The following is a 26,567-nucleotide window of genomic DNA, read 5'->3' as shown; positions in this document are numbered from 1 at the left end:
CTCACTCCTCTGTGGGAAAAACCCTGCCAGCAAGGCATCCAGCCCTCCCAGAAGCCCAGAGGAAACACCTTCAGAAACACCAACAGAAAGCATCTAGATGCCAGTTACAACCTGCTGCCTGACTACAGCTTTTGTCATGACTCTTCTGCTCTGGAAGGGCTTAGCCTTCCCACGCTGCAGAAACTGGGTGGTGAGGGCAGAGGATATAGAGGAAGTGGTAAATCAGTGGACAAGATGGACGCATCAACTGCTAAAAGCTGTAGCTTCCATATGCTAAAAAAAGAAACAAAAAAGCCCCAAAAACCAGAAAGCTGTCAAGACAATATCAAGCATGTAATCCTGATAACAGAGCATTGCATTGGATGCTGCACACAATTCCTTCCAGGAAGAGAAATAAAGGTTACAGGAGTAGCAATTCCCTGCTGCAGGACTGCAGAAAAACCTCCAAGAGTATTTCATTATTGATGGCAGGGTTTAAAAGACAGTGCCTATAGGCCCTGGCACAGCTAGTATAAGCAGACACGCAAAAGCACACAGAGCAGACCCAGCCCTTCTGTGCTGGAGTATCAAAAGAATGTCTGCGTAAGCCTAGAAAACCCTTGGATCCCGTCCCTCCGGGGAAACTCAAACAAACCATAAAAGTGTGTCTGAACAAATTTCTGGCTTCCCACATTTCTAAGCTGCTCAGCATTCTTAAGTCTACCCCAGATCTGCAAGTCCGTACACATATTCTCTGGAGGCCTGCAAAAATTTTTGACCTCTCAGAGCAAGCATCACATCTTCTCTCAAAGAAGAAATCAGTTAACAACCCATGGTTTTAAACTTCTGAAACTACTACAACTTAAAAAGTTGAAGCAATTTACTGTAAAAAAAAGGAAAGGGACCACTGTCTGGATGGCCTGAACCCCAGGCATGCAAAGGTCACATCTCAATGCAAAATGGAACTCAATCCTCACCTCATCTTGCAGTTCATTCAAAAACCTTCACCGCTCCTCAATCGGCAGTTTCAAAAAGCCACTCTGTATGTGAACCACAGTGGCTGTTTCAGACACAGTTACATGCGTGTGGGAGAATGCATTGCAGCACAAGGGGCTGCAATCACAGTGAAAACGAGTAATATTCACAGGGGTGATGGAGCTGTAGCATGAAGCAGTTCAGCATCAACCTTACAGATCTCAGCAATACCTAAAGAGCTGCTGTTTTCTCCAGTGAGAACCAGTTGGAGGAGTCTGGAGCCTATCACTGTCTTCAAGGAAAATATTTTCCTGCATATCATGTCTTGTCTCCAGCAAAAACACCATTATATCATCATTAGCCTGAAGGATTTGGAAAGAATTGACAAATTTATTTCTCAAATATTTTCGCCTGGTTCCTAAAGATGCTCAAGCTGTTTGGGAGAGTGCTACTTGGCACAAGACACAGCTGTGCTGGGTACTGTGCTAACAAGTGAAGAATATACGTGGTCATGGTGCAGCGTACATTTTTTAGTCAGCCTAGAGAGACCACATGAACGATAGATACATTGCAACTGCTGCCTGTGACACTGGTCAATGCCAACAGCCTAGCCGCTGTTAACGCTCTGTAGGTGTCCTGGGGCAGGTCTCAAGTCTCCACTTTCTACTCAGTAAGGCTCCCATCTTCAACCCAGAACTGTCTTCCAGCACTGTCATCACACTTTCTCCCTCAGCACAGATGAGTCTGCTGCTCCCCTGATAAGTCTGTATGGTATTGTTCCCCAAAATATAGACTAATTTAATTGGAAAGGAGGTCATCTGGTCCACACACCACACCATCACCCCTTGCTTAACTACTGTCAGTGGGAAAGAACTGCAAGTAGAGACAGTCAATTTAAGACAAAAAATGAAGAAAGAGGTGTGGGAACTCTCAACTATTTAAAAATTAACTACCTACCTCTCAGGTCGGGAGAACCACAAGATGAGGCACTTGACATAACAGCATCAGGAGACAGTCTCTGGAAAGAAAAGTTGAGTTTGACGCCAAGCCCTATGTGACTGATCCTTGGCTGCAGATGATCCCACAGGACCCCTGCCGTTCCCTGCAATGGCTTGGGGCATTCCTGTATCATGCTCTGCAAAAGGAAGTGGCAGCTGCTCCTCCCCAGGACTGCCTGGTGTTGAAAATCCTACAGGAATCCTCCTAGCTGCAACTTTGTGTTCTCACAATCAGGCATTCTGTCGAAACATTGTCTTTTGGTTTATTTTGTTGGTTTATTTAGAAAAGATAAACACCTCGTGGGAAAGACAGGCAGGCAAAACACAAATCTTTGTCCTTTCTCCAATTATTAAGAATAATGAAAAGCAAATAAATGCTTTGCTGGGAAAAGTAAATGTTCCAGCAGTCAAACATGATCTTATTCTGGTACTACATTTGTACGCTAGTTGAGTCTCACAATGCAGACTCAAGACACCTGCATGTTGTGTGCATCTGTATTTCTCTCTTCTTCCATATTTATGTATAACATATTTAAGATAGGGACAATGCAGTCACAGGAAAAAGGAGAAATTGCTCCTGTAAACACATCAGTAGTCATGGAATTTCAGACCCTAAAGAGAGAGCTGATCATTTCAATACCATAAACCAGCACATTCCCCACTGGCAATGTATTTCTAGAATCACAAAGATACTACGTGTTCTTCCCACAGTTATTTTCTTCTGCATCTGTACACCTTGTTTTCTATAGCCATCTCATTGTGAATGAAGACAGTCAGGTACCAGCTGTACATTGAGAGGGAAACAATCCACAAAAGCCTTGTGTCACTTTCTGATCTTGTTGCTGCAATTTTAGGAAGAGGAGGTGACCAGATTGTTTGCTTTATAACATGCAGGAAAAGACTACAACTGTGAGGTACAGCCTGCTAGATTTTCTACAACATCCCAAGACCAGAAGGAAGTGAATAATGCAAAGAAATATGCAGAAAATCTTCTTTGTTATAGATGGGAGGGTGAGCTGAGGACTATTTGGTGGTCAGTAATCAATAATCTGAAGAAGTGGTTGACTAAGACATTTATTTGCAATTTTCACAGGAGTGCCAGGGCTTGTTAGAGAGCACTGCAATGGAGAGCTTAATCAACTCTGGCATTAGAGGAAAATGCCGCCCATTGTTTGTAAATGTATGACCAAAAGCCAGTTCAAGTTGCTGTAATATCTGGTGCAGTTCTGATATTGTACTCTAGGTAGCTGATAATCAGACTGCTTCAAAAGTGATTACCAGGAGTTATCTGTACAGCTAGAGAGGGGAAACTGCTATTATGTGTCTTCAGAGGACAGTTACAACAACCTGACACAAATATGCCTGCCCTTCTTTCTTTTCCAAGACCACCCTCTGTAACGCTCCTTTTTCTCCCCCTTTCATTTTCCAGTGAAAGACATCCCTAAAGCCTCTTTTGTTTGTTCCAACAATCTCAGCAGCATTTTTATCTTGATCTGAGGGCTGCCTCTCTTTGTGAACTGTTCCAGTTGAACACCCCATTAAACCAGTCCATTAGTCCTTCTTGAAGCACACACCCTCTGTACATACAATTTTGCCATAGCTGCGCCAAGACATCACAGCCTCAGCCCAGCAGCTAAGGGAAGCTGGCTGACTTTCTTTCTCACCATAAGCATGTGTTGGCAACATCACTAAATTCTCCACATCATCCATAATATGCACGGTATTTGGGGGTTCTCAGCATAATTTCTCAATGCAACTTCTCACAGTAACTATCTCTTGAAGAGGACTACTACTGCACTATTTGCTTTCTGGATAGGTAATAAATCAACTTGAATCATAAGGAGGAATAATTAAAATACACCTAAGAAAATTATTTTTGTTTAAGTAGCACCAATTGTGTGAGTTTCCATGCATGCACGTAGTCTAATAGACACATGCAGGGGGAAGCTTTAGTAAGTTGAAGAAAAGAATGGCGCTGTTCCAGAAACTGCAGTAAAGTCCTGAAAAGTACAGAATTCCACTGTTGTTTTTTTCTCCTGATTTCAATCACAGGTTCTACAATACTGATTTTGTCCCTGTACTTCCAGTTGCTGTAGATGGTGAGTGACTAAGATTTAATTCACAACCAATTACGCTAGCAGGAGTTGAGACAAATCTGTAAAGGTAAATTGAGCGCATTCATTTAAGTCTCAAACATCAAAGAAACTAAGATGAACCTTAAGCATATTGGTTTTCAAAAACTAATTTTAAAGCCAGTCTCATATTTTTGATCATTCTGAGCTGGAGGTAACTCAACTCATTCTCTCTTCGCCCAACCTTCAGCCTTGCTCACTATCCCTCCTATGTGCTGAATGAGAAAGGAGACCAGTGGATCAGTTACTTAAAGTCTGTTGTAAAATGGCTCCATGCATTTTATAAGATTCATATGTTATGGAGGATGATCAGTACAGACATATATCGTGTAGTGGGGATGTAGCGGAAAGATTAATTCTTGAAAGTAATTCAGCCTGATGGATAAGGTATGTATGTAGATAATGCCAATACATCAAACAGTATCCTGCAGAGTAAGATAGACAAGGCCGTTTGCACACCCATTAACAATACCTAGTCCCAACCTGGCAGAAGAAGTGAAAAAGACACCACATCCAAATAATACTGTAATTTCTGTCTCCAGTCCCACCTTTCTTCAAAGAGATAAGCAAAGGACAGTTCAAAGACTGTCTGAGGTCTGAACAGGGTTTTGACCCCTTCCAGCTCAACTGTTGCCAGTTTTGCTTTGTCAAAGATCTCCCTTCAAAATGTGCTCTTCTGTACTGATACAGTCCAGCTCCCATGCTCTCTGTAAACCAGGCAAGTCTGAGAGTCCTTTTAAATTTAGAAATCCCACAATGCAAATGTCACTTCAACCAATTTTTTGGAAGCCTTTTTTTTTTTTCCCTTGGGATTCTTAGTGTCTTTGCACTGCTATGTATTTCAGGCTGTCCTAACAGATAGATAGTTTAAAGAAAGGCCAACTGTTTTAAGAAAAAAAAAAAAGGGAGAGGATGAAAACCATACAACAAAGTAACTACAAATGAGGCACTGCTGTAGAATTCAGTTGTCGAGACATGGGAGCAAGGGAATAAATCAAATAACTCAGACTGTCCAAGGCAATATGACGGAGTGTGGAATTTTTGGCACGTAACAGTCTCATGATGAATGAAAACACAAACAAAAATCAATGGCTGAGTTGCTCAAAGAACAAATTTTCCCTAGCAGTAAAAAGACTTGAATACTGGCTGCGAGCCTAATTTCATTAGGAAATGCATTCCAATTAATGGAAGCTCTGCAAACAAGAGATAATTACTAAGGCGAGACAGAGGAAAGGCCTTCCAGCCTTCCAGCTTCTCTTCTTTGGTTGCAGCTTGCCCTTCTCTCCTTCCAGTTCATTTAAGGTGTGGGTTGCTGGGTTTCTGCAAGTGTGTTTCCCAAACCCTCCCTGCCATTCCTGCTGCACAGAACTCTCCTTGCCTGCTCCTGACATTGGCCTCATCCCCCCACACACGCTATACGCTGTGAAGTTTCCCATGCTGGGGAAGGATGTGTTTGTTCTCACATCTCGGTGTCTGAATGCCAGTTGTGCCATTATTCCTGTGCTACTTGTTTATATTCGTTTTGATGCTACTTTTCCTGTGCCAAATTAAACACTGGCACAGACAGGTGCCTGAAATCAAAGTTGTGCCTGCTTATGCTCTGGTGGATTTAGTTTTTCATTTCCATGATTTCATTTCCCAGGAAAACAGCAATTATGTAACCTCAGTAGAAACAGATGCCAACAATATTAAATCCTCGCAACTGCACTCCTTTCACCCAAGGGCTTCTTTCAATGGGAGGATGGAAAGTTTCTTAAAACCAAACAAGCAGCACGGACCTTTTGTTTTAACAGACGTGCTTCCTTATTCTATCTGCACGTAGGCAGAAACTTGAGACATTTTTGCCTCCTTCATGCTGTCCCCTCGAACGCCGTGCACTTACAAAGTGGCTTCACCACGTCTCTCTCACAATCAATATTGGCCTTCACCCAAAGGATATTGGGCAGCCCATTGTGAAGGCTTGCAAAGTAACATCTTCTGCGGTGCCCAGCTGCGAGGCTGTGTCATACCCAAAGTCCCATCGCTGTGCACCAGAGGATGCTGCCGCCAGGGACAAGGACATTTTGCAGGAGCTGCATCCCAAAGCGACTGCAACTCCATTCTCTTGCTCTCTCTTTGATGTCCAGCACAAGACAAGTGTCCGCAGTCCCAGCAACTGCGATGCCAGCTCAGATGGGCCAGCATCAGGGCCACCACCTAGCTCCAACATCCAGCCACAGTAGCCAAGGGCTCAGCACTAACAGTCCTATGCAGTGAGGGTGCTGCCAGCGCCAGGCTCCCTGCTGTCTTCTGGGCTGCAACTAGCTAGCTTGGGTATGGAAACATATGGACAAAGTCTATATAAACCAAACCAAGAGCAACAAAAGCATAGAGGCAACCCTACTGCTTCTGGAGACCTAAATCTCAGTGGGTCACCCACTTAATCCTCTGTTTACTTTTAACCTACTTCTTTGAAAACTTCAAGTGTCTGCCCACAGCCACCACATGGCATTGCATACTTACAATAGCTTCACTAACAGGCAAAAAAGAAAGAGTAAGCAGAGAAAAAGCACTGGGTTTGTAGCAAAGGATAAAAGCCTAATTCACCAATGCTAATAGCTTGAGTCACTGATTTAAAAATAACAAAGAAACCACACAAAAAAATCAGACTATATCACAGAAAGCAGTAGTACTACATTAACTATTGTGAAGCCAGACGATGCCTGTTTCCAGAGGCATTCCATGACATGTATTTTAGACACGGCATGGTATTTCCAGCTCTGCAGTTCCGAAGCATTGGGTCAGAGGTGTAATGTATCTTTCTCTCCCACTGTGGCGATACGAGATCGTCTTTTTAAAGGTCTTCCCTGGCATGGATGCCAAGCTGTTTGTCTGAGCTGCAGTGGTATTTTTGGAGACAAAGACTTGGACATGGTGCGGGACAGGTGGCCTGGCAGCAGTGGTAGGAAGCTATCAAACCGCGCAGCGTACATTTCAAAACACAAACCAGAGGGAGAGGAGATAAATCATTTACTGTATTTAACTTAGCATATTGCTACTTTTTGTGACTCATATAGTCTTGCGGAAGACTCCCTGGTCAGGATAAGCCAACTTTGACAGAAACACGATGTAAAGTTTACATATGCCATGCATTTATGAAGTTAGTGTGCATAAACACGTAAAGGCAGCAGTGAAAGCAACGAAATTAAAGATGGGGAGGAAGCTGTATCATCCCATCTCCCTTCACTCTCCCTGGATTTCAAGGACCTTCCTACGCTTCACTGGTCAAAAATAAACCTGAACCATCCTCCGAAGGCCAGCACAAAGAGACAGCAGCCAGCAAAAACATCAGTACTTTGCACTCCACCTCAAGCGCCTGTCCGTAGCGCGGGCACTGGCCCTCCTGGGCCAGGCAAGCCCCACCTGCTCCCAGTGGCAGGACAGTACACTTGCCACCGTGTCACCAGGTCGCTCAGCCAGACCTCGTGTGTACCCAAAGCGCAGTCGAGCTGCGGGTGGCCCCGACCAGCAGCCAGGCACACAGAGGAACCGCTGTACCTTCACAGCAGGACCGAGAGCACAAGAAAGCCAGGGCTCAGTGGAAAACGTCTCACATAGCACCTCTGACCTTTTCTTGCCCAGGCCCTGAGCACCACTACCACAGCAACTTGTACATCCCACACCTGGCCACCCTCTTACCGGTGGGGAAAAGGCTTCTAAACGGATTAAAAATAGGGCCATGACTGACCTGCAAAAGGGATCCTTATGTTTCTGGGATATTTACAGTCTCCGACTCAGCGTGTCACCAGGTATGCTCCTGTCATGTGCCGAGGGCTGTCAGGCACATCTGGCCGGACCATGCGTGGTGTGAGATTGGCAAATCACAGGCGCAGTGTCACTGAAATTCGGGAATAAAAGAAAACTCCTTAACACCAATTTAGCATTAAGAAACAGGCATTTCCTTTCATTGCAGCGCTGGGTGTCAGGAGGATAGTTCCTCAAATCAGGCACACCTAACGCTGGTTCTCTTGTCATATTTATACACAAATGTTGCAAAGATTACAAAGTGGTACACTCCCCGTTACAATAATTAGTTTGTATTTCTTCGCCTAGTATGCAAACTAGAAAGCATGCTCAGTTCTTTTCTCTGCCTCTATGAGTAGGTGGTATAATTTGGGTAGGGGGCTTATGGGTCAGTGATCGTGGGGACCCTGGCCCAAGTTACCTTTCCCCTAGTTTCTCAATACTTCGGTCCCAGTAACTGTTCAATATACACCTCAGGAAGATAATTGCTCCTGAAGGCAATTACTGTCCTCCCTTTCTGAAAAGTATGTACATAAGGACATTGAAGTGTCTTCTAGCTCCTCCTTTTTATCATGATGTGTAGCAGGTGCTCATTTTAAGAATCGTTAGCCTTCTACCTAAAGTAACAATGAATAATTTCTTATCACATATAAGTAGGCCTTCGTTACAGGCCTATCTTTTTGACTACAACAGTGCACCTGGTTTTCCCTCTTGCCCTGATTCAAATTGAAAAATTCCCAAATAGAGGCCTCCCTGGGAAGACTGCACTGCATGGCAATTCTTTTGAAGGCAAGTAGTTTTATTCCTGTTACCAAGAGCTACACTAATTCTGTGCTCTTCATTTTAAGCCGGATTCCTTGATAAACAGGATTCTCTGAACACTGGCACTTTTGTCCCCACACTTTTAAACGTGCAAGCTGGTTTCAGCTACATTTGACAAAGGGGCAGGTGTCGCCAAGCTACTGAAATCCAACAAGCTCCATGATAGATGTGGTCAGGCAGACAAGGGAGGCCCAAATTGGCACCCCTGAACAAGAAAAAATAGTCCCATTAAAACAACCACAATGTCAGATCTGCTCATGGGGCGGAGAGATTTTATTGCAGCTCAGCAGTGCGTAAAGTTTCAGGCAGGCCTCATTGCTAGTTAGTCACAGGGTAATGCAAATACAAGACACAACACTATGAAAACAATCTTGTGCAGAACTGCCCCCATCTCACAGAACAATTTATGAAAAAAATTAGGATGTCACACAATACTGCATGCCCTACAGCAATTGAAACTATCTTTACCAGCCAAACTTACAAAAAAAGTCATCAGCTATACTTGGTTAGACATTTTCCCCATATCCTTCACTAATTTCTACTGTATTCACACATTCACTGATTGTGCCCTCTCTCCCTCTCCCCACCCACCACAGCCGGGCCCAGACTGGACACCAGAATAACCTGCTATCATTTCCGCGGTCATTACAACAAGTTTTCTTTTATTGCAAAAATACACTGCTCCCATGCCTAGTTCTCTCTGCCATCTGAGTCAGGAGAATGAATCATCAAAAATGCTATTGTCAAATGCTTTCTATGAATTATGTTCTGCACTGCAGTGACTTGCTCTGCTCAGGATTCTCTGTTTAGATTATTGGTATTTCTCCTTGGGATTGCTTTTAAAAACGATTGAAACAAAGTCTGATTGTCTCCAAAAGGGGGCAGCCCATTTTAAGCCATTTTAAGGCTTGTTTTTAATGGGCACGAAAATGAAAGTATAAGCCAGTTTGTTAGAAGACCGATGTGGAAAAGTAACATCACTGCAGGTGAGAACACTTTCTGTTCAGAAAACCTTATGATAATAATGGGAGATACATTATATGTAGATATTATATAAGTCAGCAACATCTAATCAGTGGGATACCAGTAAGCTCCAAGAACGTATATGTACCAACACACAATTCTAAGAAAACCAGTCCTACCAGCTATATATCTATATTGCTGTATTTCTCACAGTCTAGCTTCATTTCAAGGGCAATAAGGACACAATCTTTAGAATTTGCTATCAGCAGGTGCCTGAGGTACAGAAGAGAAGCAAGTGTTGCTGATCGTTGGTATACCACTTCATACTATTAATATTCTTTAGCAATTACAGGCAATCAATTAAGAATTCTGTATGGGTTTTAATCCCTCCAACCCTGACTGGGGTGGGAATTGAAGGTGCTGAGTGACCTAACTGAATCAAATCTGTGCTTCCTACAAACCATGCAGACACCAAAAATAGACATCCCTGCTCATTATTTTGATGTTAAATAATATAAAAGTCAAAAAGATTGTAAAAAATGTAGAATCTAGAAACTAAACATACATAGTTTCACTCTAGAAATAAGGCATACGGTTTGAACAGTGAGAGCTTATGAAATGAGAAGTCCAGTACAGCAGAAGCCAAAGGATATCTGTCAACCAATTCTTCTTCGAAGCTAGTATCCCTTTCTAAAGATTTGAACTTTTTAAAAGATTTTTTTAAGGTTGCATGCCTGTGACAGACAATTCATCCCACAAATAGGAAGTTATTCCAGTTATTTTCAATTTCATTGGTTTCCACCAGAATAAGCACTCATCGGATTGCTCTCCAAAAGCTTGTATTAGATCCTCCATCATTTGCCACTGGCAGATCAAAGTTAGATGACTTTCTAGCAATAGAGAGTCAGATGCAAGAATCCCTGGATCTCTTTCATGCTGGAAGTCAGACTAGAGCAATACAGCATCTTCTCTTCCCCTTCTTAGCATCTATGGAAAGTCCTCATCGCCACTTTTTCTTAAGCTTAACCAGCTATTAATGCAAATGGTCTTAATGCAAATGGCTTCCTAAAATAAATTATTCTTTTAAACAATACCATCTTTAGCTTGTCAGGGAAGAATATAATTTCCTACCAAACTCCACCAATGCTAATTTTTTTATAAAGGCACTGAAACAGAGAATATATTATGAGAAAATAATTGTATCAGGCCTTAGGAATGTAAAAATTGGAAAAATCAAAAGTGATAACATTTCCAGTGTAATGACTGTAAGGGGAACAGAAAATGGCATGAAGTATATCCATTTTCATGACAAAGGCTGTAATGAGAAAAAGAAAAGTGCAAAACTAATCTGCTCCAGTAATCTGCACTATCTGTTCTTCCATCAATTATCTATTCCAATCATGTAGACAAGAATTTCTGTCTACAGAGTGAATCCACTCTGATACTTAATCCTGTTGTCTTGTAGTTCTCCCTGGAGACTTGAGGATACAAAGTATTATGTCCCTCTGTAGCACTGCTCAGACATAGTCTAACAATTCCACTCATCAAATCTTTGCCATGTGTGTATCTCCTTGAAGAACACGGAGGATGAAAATCCCATCTCATCCACGTATCGATTTCATTCCAAGCCGATGTAGCAGGAGCCTGACTTGCAGATCTGTCTTGCTCTTTTGCAGCTATTGCCACCAACACACTCCCTGCACAGCAGGAGGCTGAACCGACAGCTTTAACTCTTCCTCATGCTATCAGCTGCTTAGTGAAATGTTCTAGGTAAGGAACACTTGCAAATTAAACATCATAATGGGTTGTCTGAATTACCAGATAATCAGATCACATCTCTTTTTCTGAAAACAACGTACCTTGACTGATATAGAAATTAAAATGAAGTAGAATACAATCTTTCCCACCTGTGTAGTACTGCTGGACTATGGAACTCCCTCCGCTGTTTAAAGTACCTAGTTTCCAATTCTTCACTGCATTTTGGTTTTATTTGTAGTCTGGTAAGAGCCTCTTTTTTCCTTGCAAAAATATCTCTTTTGTGATCTCATCTTTTCTTTCAGCTGCCGTTTGTCACACAGACCTTTTGAGTGTAACGGTGGTTGCAATTTCCTTCCATTTTTCGTAGTTTCTTCTTTGAAATTAGCATTCCAGTTGTAGAAATAAAAAGCACCTCATATACTAACTTCAGTGTGTCCATTTATTTATAGCTTGTGCATTTTATTCCTTCCCTACTAGGCATCTTCTTCATTTGGGCTTTCAATTACACAAAATTTCATCACAAGCAGAACTCTTCATTACACAGTGTTCAGATCAAACAGTAAGCCGCAAAAGATCTTTATAGACAGAGCACACTGCATTTAATATACATGGGATATGAAAAATTTTGTATATAAACAGCTTTTTAGCCATAAGTAATATATTTCCAGAAGTGTTTTTTACAGAACCAATATCTTTTCAATATTCTACAGATCAATACATTACTTCCTTTAAAATTATACATATGTAATTTAATATAATAATCTTCAAACTTAAAGCCTTTTCAATGCAATTAACTATTTAGCTTGTCATGTCATAAAGAAATTTATCTGACAATGTGATTCCAAAATACAGATTTCAGACTATAGTATTCCTTTGTGCAGAACAGATCTTCGTATACTCACAAAAACACCACTTAAACAGTTTAGGAGACATTAAGAAACATTTTCTACCCAAAGGCAATTGCATTTAAAAGAAAGAAGCAAAGAGTTTTGCTGATTCTGGTTCAGTTACATAGAATTACAAAACAGCAGCAGATTTTTAGTTAGTTACAGATGGAAAAGGGCCTCTGTCATATCAGGTTGTGCAGAATAGCTATTTCTCTCCCTCTGTAATTTGTAAGCGGGCAGTAAATTACAAGCAACTTCTCCCTGTTATCAGTCTATCCTCAATTACCACAATCAACAATCTCACCACTTTGCTTTTTTATATCCTGCTTCTCCCTTCCTGTATCTTCTATTCATCTTTTAAGAAGTAAGGTCTAGGCATCAAGAAAATTCATGCCTTTGTAAGCTTTTCTGCCCTTGGCCACATAAGACTTTCAATCCTAGACAACGTCTCCAGGAATTATCTTTTGCTCAGTTAATTATATTCATGTTAATACAACATTTAGCTATAAACATATATATGAACACACATACACATGGACCCATCTGTATTTACCTCTCTCCAAGACAGCCTTGAGCTGGCAACATATGCCTCCCCGAACTAAGAGAGTGGGTTGGGGTTAAAGCTATGACAGCCAGCATGTTCTTAGATGTGAATCTACATCATGGGAAGACAGAGAAGACACAGTTCAGCCTCTTTAAAAAAAGCACGCAAAACGAACTTTATTTAACTCATTTCTTCAGACAGAGTGTTTGAGCAGCTGAGGAATAGCTAGAACTGAAGCTCAAATGTGTCACAATGTGACTGCCAGAGCTCCTGGGGCTCTGCCCTGACACAGCCTACCTGCCATGCAAGACTTCATCAGTGCAGATACACTGATGCTGGGGCCCACCCATGTCCCATGGCTATCGCAGGCCTATTGTTTTCATTCAGCTGCTTACTCATAAGTCTGTCAAGATTCATGAGCACTCCTTAAATACAATTGTGGGAACAGAAGTTCAACTTCCAAGCCATTTTGCTCCATGACAAACAGTGCTGATCTTTAAAGCCTGGAAAAAAGGACTATTTTTATGACCTCATTGCAATTCTTTAGTGCTGTGACCCTGATGTTTGTGGAAAGGGCAAATTATCACATACTGTACATCTTGCTAATCCCTCCGGTGCTTGTGTTTAGGAGTCATCCATAAATAGCTACTGGTCATACAAAATACTCATGCACCTATGGCTGGGTGCTAGACTGCAAGCAGAAAGCTCCTAATTAGTACTTCTCTCTTGGCATCTTGTGTCCATGCCATTGCCACGTATTTCTTTTCCATCGAGGCTGGTCATTCAGCAGTCAAATCTGCAGCCGCCACACTGCAAGCAAATGAGGCTGCCAGCCAGGGACAGCCAGCCAGCTCCTCCAAAACTCCTACCCCTCTGCTGCATCCAAGGGCAGGGGAAAAGGGGTGCACCAGTAAGGGAAGCCAGCAGGGTTTACACCACTGCATGGGAATAATGTACGTTACTGGTCCAGTTTATTTACTGCAGCACCACACAGTGCAGATTACATGGTATGCTCCGGTTCCGACATTAAAAAAATACAAGCCTTGCTTGGGTTTGATCAGCATTTAGCAAAACAGATGATAACTCTGATCAGTTTTGTGTTTTTCACAGTATTGCTTGTTAGCTTTAAAATAAATCTCATGTTTTTAACTTCTAAGTTTAAACATAAAATAATATTTCTAAGTTTACACTGGATGTATTTCTGTGCGCATACAATTCAGAGTAATAAGTGAATGACAGAATTATTTTGGCTTTTTTTTTTCCTTCAGAAAGTATCACACTTTTCCCTGGAACCTTGAAGCAGACTGACTCTTGCCAACTCCAATGTGCCACAGAAACAGGACTTCAAGCTATTAGTCACTGATAGTCAACAGCTTCAATTTCTAGCTATTGGATGAGCTGCAAGTATAAGACGAAATGTGTTTCTCTCTTCCACACAGCAGATGTTTAATCATTTAACTAACAAGGCAAGGTTGTTGAATTACCCTGCTAAAACCTTGATTTGCATTGTGGCAGGTTGGTGGAGTTATTCAAACAGAGATTAGACTGTCCTTTCTGGAGTTCTGATTATGCTTGGTCTTAATGACATGGGATAATATTTAACAGATCAGTTAATGGTAAATATTCATTGAATATTACTTCTGTCTTTGGCAAGATACCAGTGATTGTGGAGACCAAGCTGATTCAACAACTAGACTTACAAACCTCAGCAAACAAACATAAGGCTCACCTAAGCCAGTATCTTTCATACAGAGAGACGTCAGACAGGTGAACAGAAGTCCTCTCAGATGACTTTGCAATGTCTACTGTCGGGCAGGTCACTGGAATATACACACATACAGCAGGAACCCTCTTGTCTTCTCAGCGAGGAAACTGATAGTCCTGGCTACAACTGAGACAGTCACGTTCATTCTTTCGGCAAGATAGAGCAAGACAAAAAGAGATAAGGATGTTAATTTGTAGACTGTAACACTTAAAGACCTGGATTCAAGACTAAAAGATCATTACACTAAGTCCCATTTCAACAATAGGCAGCACTTCATCAGAGGCACCTCCATTCCAACTGTAAAACAGGAGGGCACCGTTCAGCACAAAGTGGGGAGGGGGGGGGCAGGGGGCACAAAAGAAAGCAACTGGATGTTCTTTTTAAGCCTACCGGGAAATTATCAGCACTTACAAGAAATTCAACTGGTGCTAAAAATTGTGGGGAAAGGATCATTTTAAGGCATGACTTCAAAGAGGAGAAGGAGATACTTCTACTGCTGTTACAAACAGCTCCTACATGTAAGTGTTGCTGCAACTGCTAGCAAATGTAGACTATGTGTAGGTTCTATCACAGGCAAACTGAAGACAGGAATTGAACATGATCAAAGGGAAAGGTTTCAATGCAAAAACTAGAATAGAAAAAAAAATGCAAGTATTTTTATGGTCATAAGAAAAAATGTAAATTTGTTCTTGAGAACAAGCATGGAGAGTCACATTTTCTGTTCATAGTTTTATAAATTAAAAAAAATCTATTTGAAAAAGAACTTATCATCACAATTTTAAAAAAACATTCTTAGTATATTCCTAAAGCAATACCTGAAATTTGATTATGTATTTGCACTTGGGTACTTCCCAAATTCTGTATTTAGTGGTGTCATCAGCATGGTCCAGTGGATACAAAAGCAGCTTGGGATTCACAGATACTAGTCCTGGCTCTGTTTCTACATGATCTAGGCATGTCATTTTGAAGTCCTCTGCAAAGCAAGCCAGCTTATTTTCAGTTTTAGTAGGATGGAAAGATAAATTGTTCCAGTGGACAAAAGTGATAGAGAAAAGGTACATATAATTACTAACTTTACTAATTTTATATGAAATACCTTGATTCAACTGAATAGTATTTTTCATTGCTGCATTTTAATTAGCAAAAAGGTGAAAAACACACAGGTGAACATTAACTGTTCCAGATGCAAGACTTTTTCATGTATTATTTCCAGAATCCTGTCAGTAGTGAACAGACGAAGTAGAAAATGGACAGATAATCAGGGCTGTACTTAAACATGACTTTCTAAAGATCAAATTTCTAAATTTTACTAATTCTTGAGAACATGGAGCAAAGCAGAACCTCTCTGTACATATGAGATCCCTCAGGCTAACCAAGATGTCTAAGCTGTAACACTGAAGTTGCTTTCGCTTTCTGTCACACACCACTTCAACATTAAGAAATTTCTGTATAATCTCAAGCAATCACCACCCTGCAGAGAGCCACAAAATCCTTTCAAGGGGCAATAATGTGAACACAGTCACAAGCAAACTCTCTACCAGGGTTTTGGCGAAACCTCTGTCAAGAGCAGTCCAGAATTTCATCCAGCTCAAAGTAAAAATTTCATCTTAGCCCCTTACTGCATTTGGCCAATTCCAAAAAGTTGCCTGAGTTGAGCACTACGTTTAGCTGCTCTAGTTACAGGCCAAAACCAGCTGAATCAGAGAACAGAAGGAATACATAAGACAAATTCCCATTCTCTTTGTCCTGGTAATTTAGGAAGTCTCAAACAACAGGGTAAGAGAGCAACAGGAGAGAGGAGTGGGGCATACAGACGTCTGCCAGGTTCTAAAATATACACAGGAGTTTCCCTGCTTCCATTCCTGACAATAATAACTTTAACATAAAGCAAATTCTTTCATATAAATTCTGAGCAAAGCAAGAGACTAAATTAAGTTTCATCCATGTTCAGAGGTCTGAATACTACTTCAAAGTTCTCTAAACAATTAAGCCCCTGGAGAGAGCGAGCCGTCCTTCTCTTGGAAATGTCTGTATTAAGCACAAAAAAAGAATGAATTCAGGTAGTATTTCTTATGTGACAGGAGCCCTCTTAGACTTCAGATCTGAAAAACACAAGACTTTTCAGAATCGCAGCCTTTTTTAACTAGAATTTCTTTTTAAATAATCATAGTACTTATATTAATATATTCCAATGGCCAGTTTACCTGACTGTTACAAAGGCAAACTTTGTTTGGGTTCATTTTCACTTTCCTGACTCTGCGTTTTGTTGCGCCTTTGCTGGCTACACTGAAGAATGCCTTTACCCATATGATGAATCAAAATTGGTAAACAGAGTAAGCCATACTGAGCCACCCCTCTTCGGTAAATCCAGTAGATAGTGACCTTGGAGTTCCATTTTTCTCAGTCTTTTATTGTCATGACACTACGGAACCTCCTTTCTCCTTCCTAAAATCACGTTATTTGTAGGAACACAATCTGCGTATGCAAAATATGTCTGTACCCTTACTCAGTACTGCCAAGCACGCGTCCAAGAGCCACACTAGCTCACTAAAACCCTATTCATGATACATTACAGCTTGCGCCCACTTTACTAACACTGACAGATCTCTTTGCATCAGATAGCTATCCTCTTTCTTAAATCTCCCTTAGTCCTGTGGAAAACTGATATTGTTACCACCTAGGTCATCAATAAAAGTGCTAAATAGTTACTGATAATAACCAGTTCTTATAGGATCCAACAGAAAGGCATATACTCTGTGAGGATTCCCCATTTACAGTCATGTTTCATAGCCTGTCTGCCAGTTTTTAGTCCATTTAAGAAGCATCGCATTGATTTCATTTCAGTCTAGCTACTTCATCAAAAAATCATGCCTCACCGAAGTGTATTATATATTACTTCAACATGATGCTATTGATCAAACTGTATTTGTTATCTCTCAAATAAGAGAATAAAGAAAGGAATAAAGAGTCAGGTTGATAAAATCTATTTTCCAAAAATCATGGGTGACTAGTCTTAAAGAATGATAGGAAGTTTAAATGTAGTCCAGTAGGAGAATTTCTTTTACTTTCTCCAGGTCCAGAGCCAAATTGATAGGCTTGCAATTATCCAGAAGATTCCTTTTTAAAGCACTGCTGACAAATTCCTAAGTTCTCTGTAATTTCTCTGTGTTCCAAAGCATATTGAAAACTTCAAGCTTCATAACCCACAGAACTCTCCAGTGAATTCCTTAAAAACTTCTAGGTATTAGTTGTCAAGTCCAGATGTTTAAATAAGCCTAATAGTAACAGTTCACATAGTAGCACAACAGTAGTTCACACAGTAGCACAGCAGAGCAGCAAAGGTGGAGGGTGTTACATACTTCATGATCACCATCAGCAGAGGTGCAGCAGACACGTGGAGAAGTAATTCAATACTTTGTTCTAATTCTAATGGACATTTTTCATCCAGCAACAGCCCATTCTTTTGTTCAGACTACTTTTGTTCTTACTATGCTTCTTTAAAATAAAAAAAAAGCAAGAAAAAGGTATTTCATCCATAATTCTATTTGCCATTGAGATTTTTGCATGCCTTTTTCCTGCAGTCCTTAACTTTTATTTTATAAAACCTTCACACCCCTACCTTCTCATTTGGGGATTTCCATAGTAATAATTTTTCCTTCTTGGGTTTTCTTTGTCTTTTTGGTCATCAAGTTTAACATTCTTAGACAGAAAGAAAATGTTTTACCATTTTTTTGTCTTGAAACTTGTTTTCAGCACTATGAAATTGGTCATTTTCATAAACCAGTGAGAATAGGGACTTGTCTATATTTCTTACAGGAAAACAGAATAAAATCATGTTCACTTATGCCTAATTAGCTACTCATTAGTGATTTGCATGTCACACAGAGATACATGGTAGGAGAGGAAAAGCTGTGTTATTGCTGACTACAGCTACCATGACATTCAATACAGAACTACACCGTCAAGGAAAATCCTTACAGGCATCCCCCGTGAGTCCCCTCCTCTGCTGTTGAAAAATTCACCTGCAAGACACTGCTGACCAAAGGCTCATGGCACAGATGGGGGCTTCTTGCTGGCCATGCCACTCAGCTCCTCAGAGAGTAGCAGCACGGACCAGATGGACTCCTGGCTCACCCTGCAGCATCCCTACACGGCAGGTTTCTACAGAACATGCTTTTTAATGTTCCTCCACAAACACAGCAGAGCAATTCTGCCTGTAGCCCCCTGTCCAAGGAAAGTTAAGTAGATCCCCACTAAATCTAGGCATTTGTTCTTGGCTCTGGCCAGCTGAGATACATGCTAGATAGTGACTTGAACGGCATTTTCAAGATAAGATGCCAAAACATAAATTCAAGATCAGGACACAAAATTCAATGAATATCATATGCAGATCAAGTGAGGAAAAGAGATTCTGAACCAGCATGCGTAAGATTCTAGAGTGGAAGAGCTATATTTATTAGTGGTAGTTTATTATTTATACTATGTCCCAGGACTATTCTTTCTGCTGTGCAAAGATCCAACACGCCTTTTTGCTTCAGCAAATAAAAGAGTCATTTGCTAGATGTCAGTGGACTGTGTTTTCTGTTCTTCTGCAATAGCTATTCTCTGAAGGCTTAAACTGATTGTTCTTTAACCATAATGTCATTAAAGAAATGCCAGGAAGTTTATTAATACTGCAGAGGCCCCAAAGCAGCAAGATAATGTCCAGACTTACAAAAAACAGGCTTGCCAACCGTCCCCTTGGCCAGCTTCCAATTAAAGGAAGAACATGACAGCCAAGCTGCAGCTACAGTGACCTCAGGAAGTGTCGAAAAAAGTAGAACTATGCAAGCCACAGAGCCCTATTCCAATTTTATACAAACCAAAAAAAAAACCCAAACAAAAAACAAAATGCCACTTGCATTTAATTTTTAACATCACACAAAGTCTAGAATGGGTATCTAAGAATATTTCTTCCCCAAATGCTTTTTCAGAGTTCATGTTAGTGTTCTGAGACCAAAAGACAAAGCCACTAACCCACTGCAGTACACTGCTTCATCCTACCATAAGCTTTTTTCTCTGCAAAATATTGATAATTCTGTCATCTGGGTTCCTCTTATCTTTTTGATAAATGAGGCTACTGCCTTCCTAACTTATTAAGGCATTTATCCTCTCCTTTACATTTGAAACACTGGGAAACATAACAAGTTTACTGTGGCTCCAAGTCCTGTAATCATGAGGTGCTGATTTTTTTAGAGCATTCTAAAACGTGGAACTGCTTAGTTAATGTCAAATGGTTTAAATCTAAGAATTAGGTATCAGTGTTTCACCTGTAGTCTTTTTTTCTTAAAAGAAATAAAATTGACTCTTACCAACTGCATAGACACAAGCAAAAATCTGGGAGCCTGACAGTCAGAAGACGCTCACTTTTTATGGTGCACTGTTCCTCACCATCTCGGTATCAGAACATTTCCGTAGAGTTGTCACAGGGGGACCTGAGGTAAGGATCCCTAAGATTTATATTTAAACAGGAGTTTGGATGTCAGGAGACAGTTATTCTTAGGTCTTCCTAACGAGGTCATGAAGAATTTTGTTTTCAAACGCAGTATTTCTGAGCTGTAAGTCTAATATTCCAAAATTATAACTGTGAAGAATCTGATGTTTTCTGGAGTGCGTTATCTTTGTAGTTACTAATCTAAAATACTCACCTGCCAGTGTCTGAAGTTAGGCACTTAAAAATTACATTCAGTTATGTAAGACTGCAGGGTGCCAAGTACTGGATTTGTAGATATTTGCTATCATTCTGAAAAATCAGTTTATTCATTTAGAAGAGTACCTTAATATTTGGGTTCCATCCCTGCCACTGAGCACTTCACAAATCACATTTCAGCACTTATTTCCAAATATTTTTAAGGTTCATTTAAGGTGGTGTCTGCCTTTGAATATGTATCCAGTTATCCTGACATCGAAGATGAAACTACTGTTCAGTAAATTTTGTTATTTAGTTCACTGGAATTGGGATTTCACTTCAAACTTTGGCTTGACAAAACCAGGGATAACAGCCTAAGACTGCATCTAGCGCTCATAAAGTGGACGACAATCTGGAGAATTAAGATCTAGTTTATTTATTCAGTGATGGCTGAGAAGACAGCCATAGTAGTCTTTCCATATTCCTCCGATAATACGCAGGGACTTTTTTTTCTAAAGTAGTAGTAAATAGGAGTCCTAACCAATGGAATATTACTTCATAGTGCTAAATGCCAATTCTCATGCTATGTATTGTGTTTTCTCCATTCTAATCTAAGCTGTTATGAAAACATAAACAAACCCAAAACATTTGTTGCTGTGCTATGTATAGCTCAGGTCAGAGTCCTTTCCTCTTTTTCATTATTTGAATCTGGAACTGGGAAGCTTTTCTTGAAGCAGTATTGTTTCTCCCTTGAAAAAAAAAAAAAGGCAAAAGAAGATGAAGTATTTAAAAGCCTCGCATCTTACAGAGTAGCCCTAGTTACAGATATGTTATAATCGAGACACTTGTCATTTCATGTAGAAAGAACCAGATAAAAATGGAATTCAATCAGTGCTGAGAAAGCAGGAGTATGGCTTACAAGAATGCTTACATCTGTCCCTAATTTCCTTGCACATAAACGCACAGTAATCTGCTTTATTGCCAAAGTCATATAAAGAAATTGGGCACCAAACAGCATAGGTAATCTTGAACTGGAGGCCCTCCAGCCTAATTAGACACAAACGCCCAGAAGGCCCGAGACTGAAATATGGCATGTAGATTCTGAACTGTATGAAGAGACAGAACAGTCTCATTAGCAGCCGTCCAAGTGTATGTCTAAGCCTCTGAAGTTCCTTTTTTTGACCAAGGGAAGGAGTAAGCCACGTCTATGCCTGAGGCTAAATACAAGGAAAAGCATCCCACTCCTTCTGGAATGGCCCCGATCTCTCAGCTACTGCCCCAGCACGCTCCTCCCGGGCTTTGTGCAATTCCTGGCCACTCTTTTTGCAAAGACATCCCCACAGTCAGCAAGCTGATTTAGTATCAATAATGCTGGGAAAGCCAAAACATTATAAGTCATTGAAAAATAAGACAAAGAAGCGATGCTGTGGAGAGTTTAAAGAGATATTGGTTCATTATTCATTATTTAGTAGACACATTTCTTAAAGAAGTTAGTCATGGAGTTTTACCAGAAGCCATAAAAAGTGACAATTTCCCTTATTTCAAACTCTGAACGTTTTTAATTTTTCTAGCATCAAACAAGCATTGTTGCTACTTTCTGATTACAAGCTTGTCTCTCTCTGATTAAAGCATGCGTCTACTTTGTAGAACAATACAAAATTCTGAGGGAATTAAAGAAATAGAGGAGAAGTCTGTGACAATTTTAAATCAGAATAGCTGTGGCAGAGAAGGCTATGCATGACACACAACTGACCTTCATGCTGCAGATTTCAGGCATGCTCAGGGACTATCTATTTTTGGAAACATAACAACTACACTTAACTAGACAGAGGGTGTGATAGAAATGTTTTTATCAAGTTATCTCCCTCTAAGTTATTTGGGGGAACAATGCAAGGCAACACATTATTTCCTTTTTGAATTGAGTTTTTACATTATCAGGAAATATCAGACTGGCCACAGAATTATAAATAACTTTTGGTTTTAATAAAATAAAGGGAGCTTTGTGCCTCTTTTCTTTTTCTGCAAACACAACACAAAGGAAACAAAGGGACACAGTGGAGTCCAGAGATCCTGTGTGCAATAAAAAATTGTGGATAAAGCCTTCCGTTAATTGACATTCAAGGTCAATTTGTATCTTTGTCTGTGATGCAGCGGCCTATTTGCTATCATTGTATTACTGCCTGAGGTCACCAATCAGCTCCATTTTCTTGACAAGTTTTATGGGAAGATTATTTGACATTTAACTTCAGCAGCAAGCACTACTGAAGCATTACCATTACAAAACAAATAGACAAATTTTAAGTGGGGATAATTTTTTAAAATAACTTTTCTTAAAGATTTTTTTTATGGTTTTATAAAGGGCAGAGGTTTTTAAGACTATACACCAGGACATCCATTGTTCTGTTTTGCCTTTCCCTGTGTTTTAGTTTTGAGATTCAGGGAAAGAAGAAAATCAAGTGGTAGGAAAGTAGTTACTTGCGCACAACATGGCAAGCCTTACAGTACTGCTCATCTCCGTCTGACTTCACCCAGGACTGAGTATTGGAGGCGATGCCTGGCACTGAGAGCCTGTTTCCTCTTGTGCACCCCGGGGTGCGACAGAGGTATCCCCTCTGGTAGGAGACCCGCAACCCGCCGAGGGAACAGAGCTTTGGACCGCAACCATGTCTGTCTACGGGGGCACGCACAGACAGACATGAGCTCACCGCCCACACAGGAGCCAGCTCCCGTGCAGGAGCCACATAGCCTCATTACAGCAAACCTGTGCCCAACCTGATGCGTCTGTGCCCAGCACAAGAAGCTGAGACTAACAGGCAGGCATCTATACATACACGCCCGGGACACCGGACAGAAAACCTGGCAGGCGCCAAGATGGGGTATGCAGACCGGGCACCCTGTGCTCCCGTGTTGACGATGAGGGGAAAAGGCATCAGTGAGGCTGGTTGACCTGCCAGCCTTTGCTGAGGATAAATGTAAACAGGAAGGAAATAAGACAGAAGCAGGTAAACCTTTTGCAGGCAAAAGGGGAGACGCCGCCCCACTGGGCCCAGGCCCACACGAAAGCAAAGCGGGCTCTGGGGGCACAGGCAGGGGCGGGTGGCTGGGCGGTGGTGGGCGGCAGCGAGCACACACGCCTGCCAGAAAACACCCAGGCACAGGGAGGCCGGCGTCGAAGCCAAGCAGGGTGGCAGAGGCCAGGAGGGGAGAAGGCTCCATTTGGGCAAAGTGGGGTGGGGGAGGCGGGGAGCATCGAAGGGAGAAGTCTGCAGGCCCTGGGGAAACAGGACCCTTCTCCAGGCTGAGGAGCTGCACCCTAATCGCGAGTCCTCGGGCCAGTGGCAGGTGAAGCGTACCTCGGCCCGGAGGACCACCCGAACCTGTCCCATGTCCCCTCCACCCCCCCGGCCACCGCACCGGCAGGCTCCCCTTACCTTCCCGCTGCGGGCCGGGACCGCTCCTTGCCTGGCCCCCCAGCTTCTCCTGCGAGGGGGCGGCGGGCCTGGCCCGGGGGCTGCGCCGTGGCGGAGGTGGCGGCCGCCCCCCCGGCCTGACCCTGCCCGGCCGCCCCGGGGCCCACCACCGACGCGGCAGGGAGTGTAGCGGGGAAACCCCGGCTCCCCCGGCCGCCGCGGCAGGCGCCTACCTGTTGCCAGGGAAACCCAGGTGTCTCCTCAGCCGCGGCCTTCCCCGGCGGGCGGCGGGCGGCAGCCCGGCCCACCCCGCTCCCGCTCCGTTCCCGCAGCCGCCGCCGGACCCCGGAGTGAGGAGCGGCGGTGGGGACGCTGCAGGGAAGGAGGACTGTGAGGGGTCCGCGGGGGCGGCGGTACTGGCGGCTCCCGGGACCGGGGGGAAGGGGGGGATATACATGCTTTGTATATTTCCCGCTTCAAAAAGCAAAAGTGAGGCATGACTGTATATATTTTGAAGGTGTTAGTAAACAAGAAATGTGTGTGATTTTTATTGAATCTAATTTATCAAGACCTGCTGACAATAATGACTTCCAAACCATCATTCACACCTCTTACAGCTAAAGCAGTTGGGGAATGTTAGAGCAGATATTTTTCTCCCTCGGAAACATGCCAGTTTCCAAGAGAATTTTTCATCAGAAAGACCCCTTTAGATCTGGCTCCAGCTTTTGTTCAAGAGAGACAAACCGGGGTAGCCCAGCACAGGGCACGGCCCAGTGCTGGGGCCCAGGAGGAGGCACCGCTGGTGCCTGCCCTGCTGCCCGCAGTTTTGGGGAGCACCTGGCCAAGTCTGGGCAATCGCGGTTTCTCCCCCATAGACCTTTTAATCCAGTAAATAATCACCGGAAACTGGGTGGCACTCTCTTGTCCCAGCAAAATCACTTCAGGTTTCAGCATACGTGCTCGCTCCTGCGTATCGCTTGGCTCGAGTCTCTTCTGAAACTCCAACTTCAAAAGCAGCTCATGGAGGGACAGCCATCGTTTGCTTAGAGGGGATGAAATGCAGTAAAATTAGAAAAGATGAGGACAATTTGTTTCCAGATATATCCTTCTGCAGCAGTTGCTATGGTTTTGCACATTCTGAAGTTGTTGTGCCTCATCAGCATTAAAAATTGTCATAAAACATCAAAGCCATCAGCTGAAGAATAGGGAACTCAATACATGTGCTGTGTGCTTGCTCCAGAGTTTCTGTGTCAAGATATGCCACAGGTAGTTTTTTTCGGAGTGTGTTAGATTGTCAGGCACCCTGTACACTGACCTGCAAGGCAAGTTCTTACACTTTTCCCTTGCTTAAGCAGAACTAAAGGCTCTCTTATGAATGGGAAAGACGTACGTCATGTGTTGCATGTGCACTGATAAAGCATCGGTAATTTCTTCTCCCTCACTTTTTTGCATAATTATTTCATCTCTCTCACATACAACATGAGAGCTGAACCTACAGTTTAGTAAGTACCCTTGAGAAAGTGAAGTGTCTTTCACTGAGCTTGGGGGCAACTACGACCCGTCCTCTTCAAGCATTCAAGTTACTGTGCTAAAGAAGGGAGCTTTTTATACTGTTGCCACAATTATCTTCCCAGAACATGACTGCCTGTCCTCTCTTGCGATTTACTATCGATTGTTGTTTCTTCACAGGGTTAAAAAAAAATGGAACGGAGGAAAAAAAAAATCTCAAAGTTTTCTCCAGTTCAGTGATACTGCAATGGGTACTGTCCACTTGCCGAAATACTTGAGATTGCTTAATTCTGAATAATACAAAGGACATGAGGAACTTTGGGGATTTTTTTAAAACTTTTTGATCATGACTCTTGTAAAGTTCATAAAACTTGAGATGTTCATGGAATGCCAGAGAAATGGTGCATTTTTAAGGTCCCAGTTGTCACCTTGCATGAACTCAGTATGAAGATTAAAAGGGGTATGAAAAGAATTAATGGTAGTTAATGCTGATTTTTTGTGGCTGCCATTCAGATGACAGGTGACCTTATAAAATCTACCCAGTGATAAATATTTGTACCTGCCATTTTGGCTTACATACAACAAAAGCACCAAGTCTGAAGTATTTTTAATCAAGGCACCTGCAGAACATCACAAGATTTAGATATTTTAGTTGTTTATCTCATGCACTCTTTCATCTTTCTCCTACGAGAAAGATTCGATTTACTGAGTCACAGCAAAGAAAGCATACAGAATTTTATCAGAAGGGCTGTATGCAAAAACTATGTGGAAACTGGAAACCAATGGCACTTGTCCAGTAACTAACATATGCTATGGCGACGGTAACACCACATGGGAGTGATAGGCTGGGCTGCGGGGTGAAAGGAAATGCTAAGCAAAGTACACAGCAGACAGAGAGAGCTATTCCAGGTTTATCTTCCCAGTGCTATTTTTAAGTTTTTAGATGAAATTTGAATGGCTTACCTCGCTACAACCCTTCTTCCCATGGCTTTAGAAATCAGCGCAGCACAAGCACATGGAAAATACTTCCCAGTTACAGTGCGAACAAGCTAAGCAGGAGGGACTCATTGCAAGATTAGCATCCAAATCGCCATCTGCCCCAGGGAAGGGACAGCATGTAGTTGCACTATTCCTGGAGCGAAGAAAGGACCAGGTAGTTACCAAGTCTTCCTTGCCTTCCGCAGAAAGTTATTACAGCCCGCCTCAGGAGGTTTGCTCCTGCACTGGCTTTAGAAGAGACACAGGCAAATTTCTGCTTGTGTCTCTGCCTCAAAGTTTCTTTATTGCAATCCCACCAGTTTTGGGAAGGTGGAGGGGAATGACACACCAACAAAAACAGGACCAAAAATCTGGCAACCTGAAAGAACAGGAGAA

General features: G+C 42.0%; 1 long non-coding RNA gene across 6 annotated transcripts in view; it reads right to left on the bottom strand.

Moving 5' to 3' along the window:
* LOC129196825 (uncharacterized) overlaps nt 1–24,049 on the bottom strand; it is a 146,475-nt gene extending 122,426 nt beyond the window's left edge. For 3 of the 6 annotated variants that reach the window (XR_008574231.1, XR_008574238.1, XR_008574237.1), the window contains exon 1: nt 23,706–23,904. This is a non-coding gene — a long non-coding RNA (uncharacterized LOC129196825). The other 3 variants (XR_008574236.1, XR_008574234.1, XR_008574235.1) reach the window with 3 other exon arrangements.
* Nucleotides 24,050–26,567: the final 2,518 nt, after the last annotated feature.

The sequence above is a fragment of the Grus americana genome, chromosome 1, assembly GCF_028858705.1.
Source record: "Grus americana isolate bGruAme1 chromosome 1, bGruAme1.mat, whole genome shotgun sequence".
NCBI classification, from domain to species: Eukaryota; Metazoa; Chordata; class Aves; order Gruiformes; family Gruidae; genus Grus; species Grus americana.
This window is presented reverse-complemented; position numbering and strand designations above follow the sequence as displayed.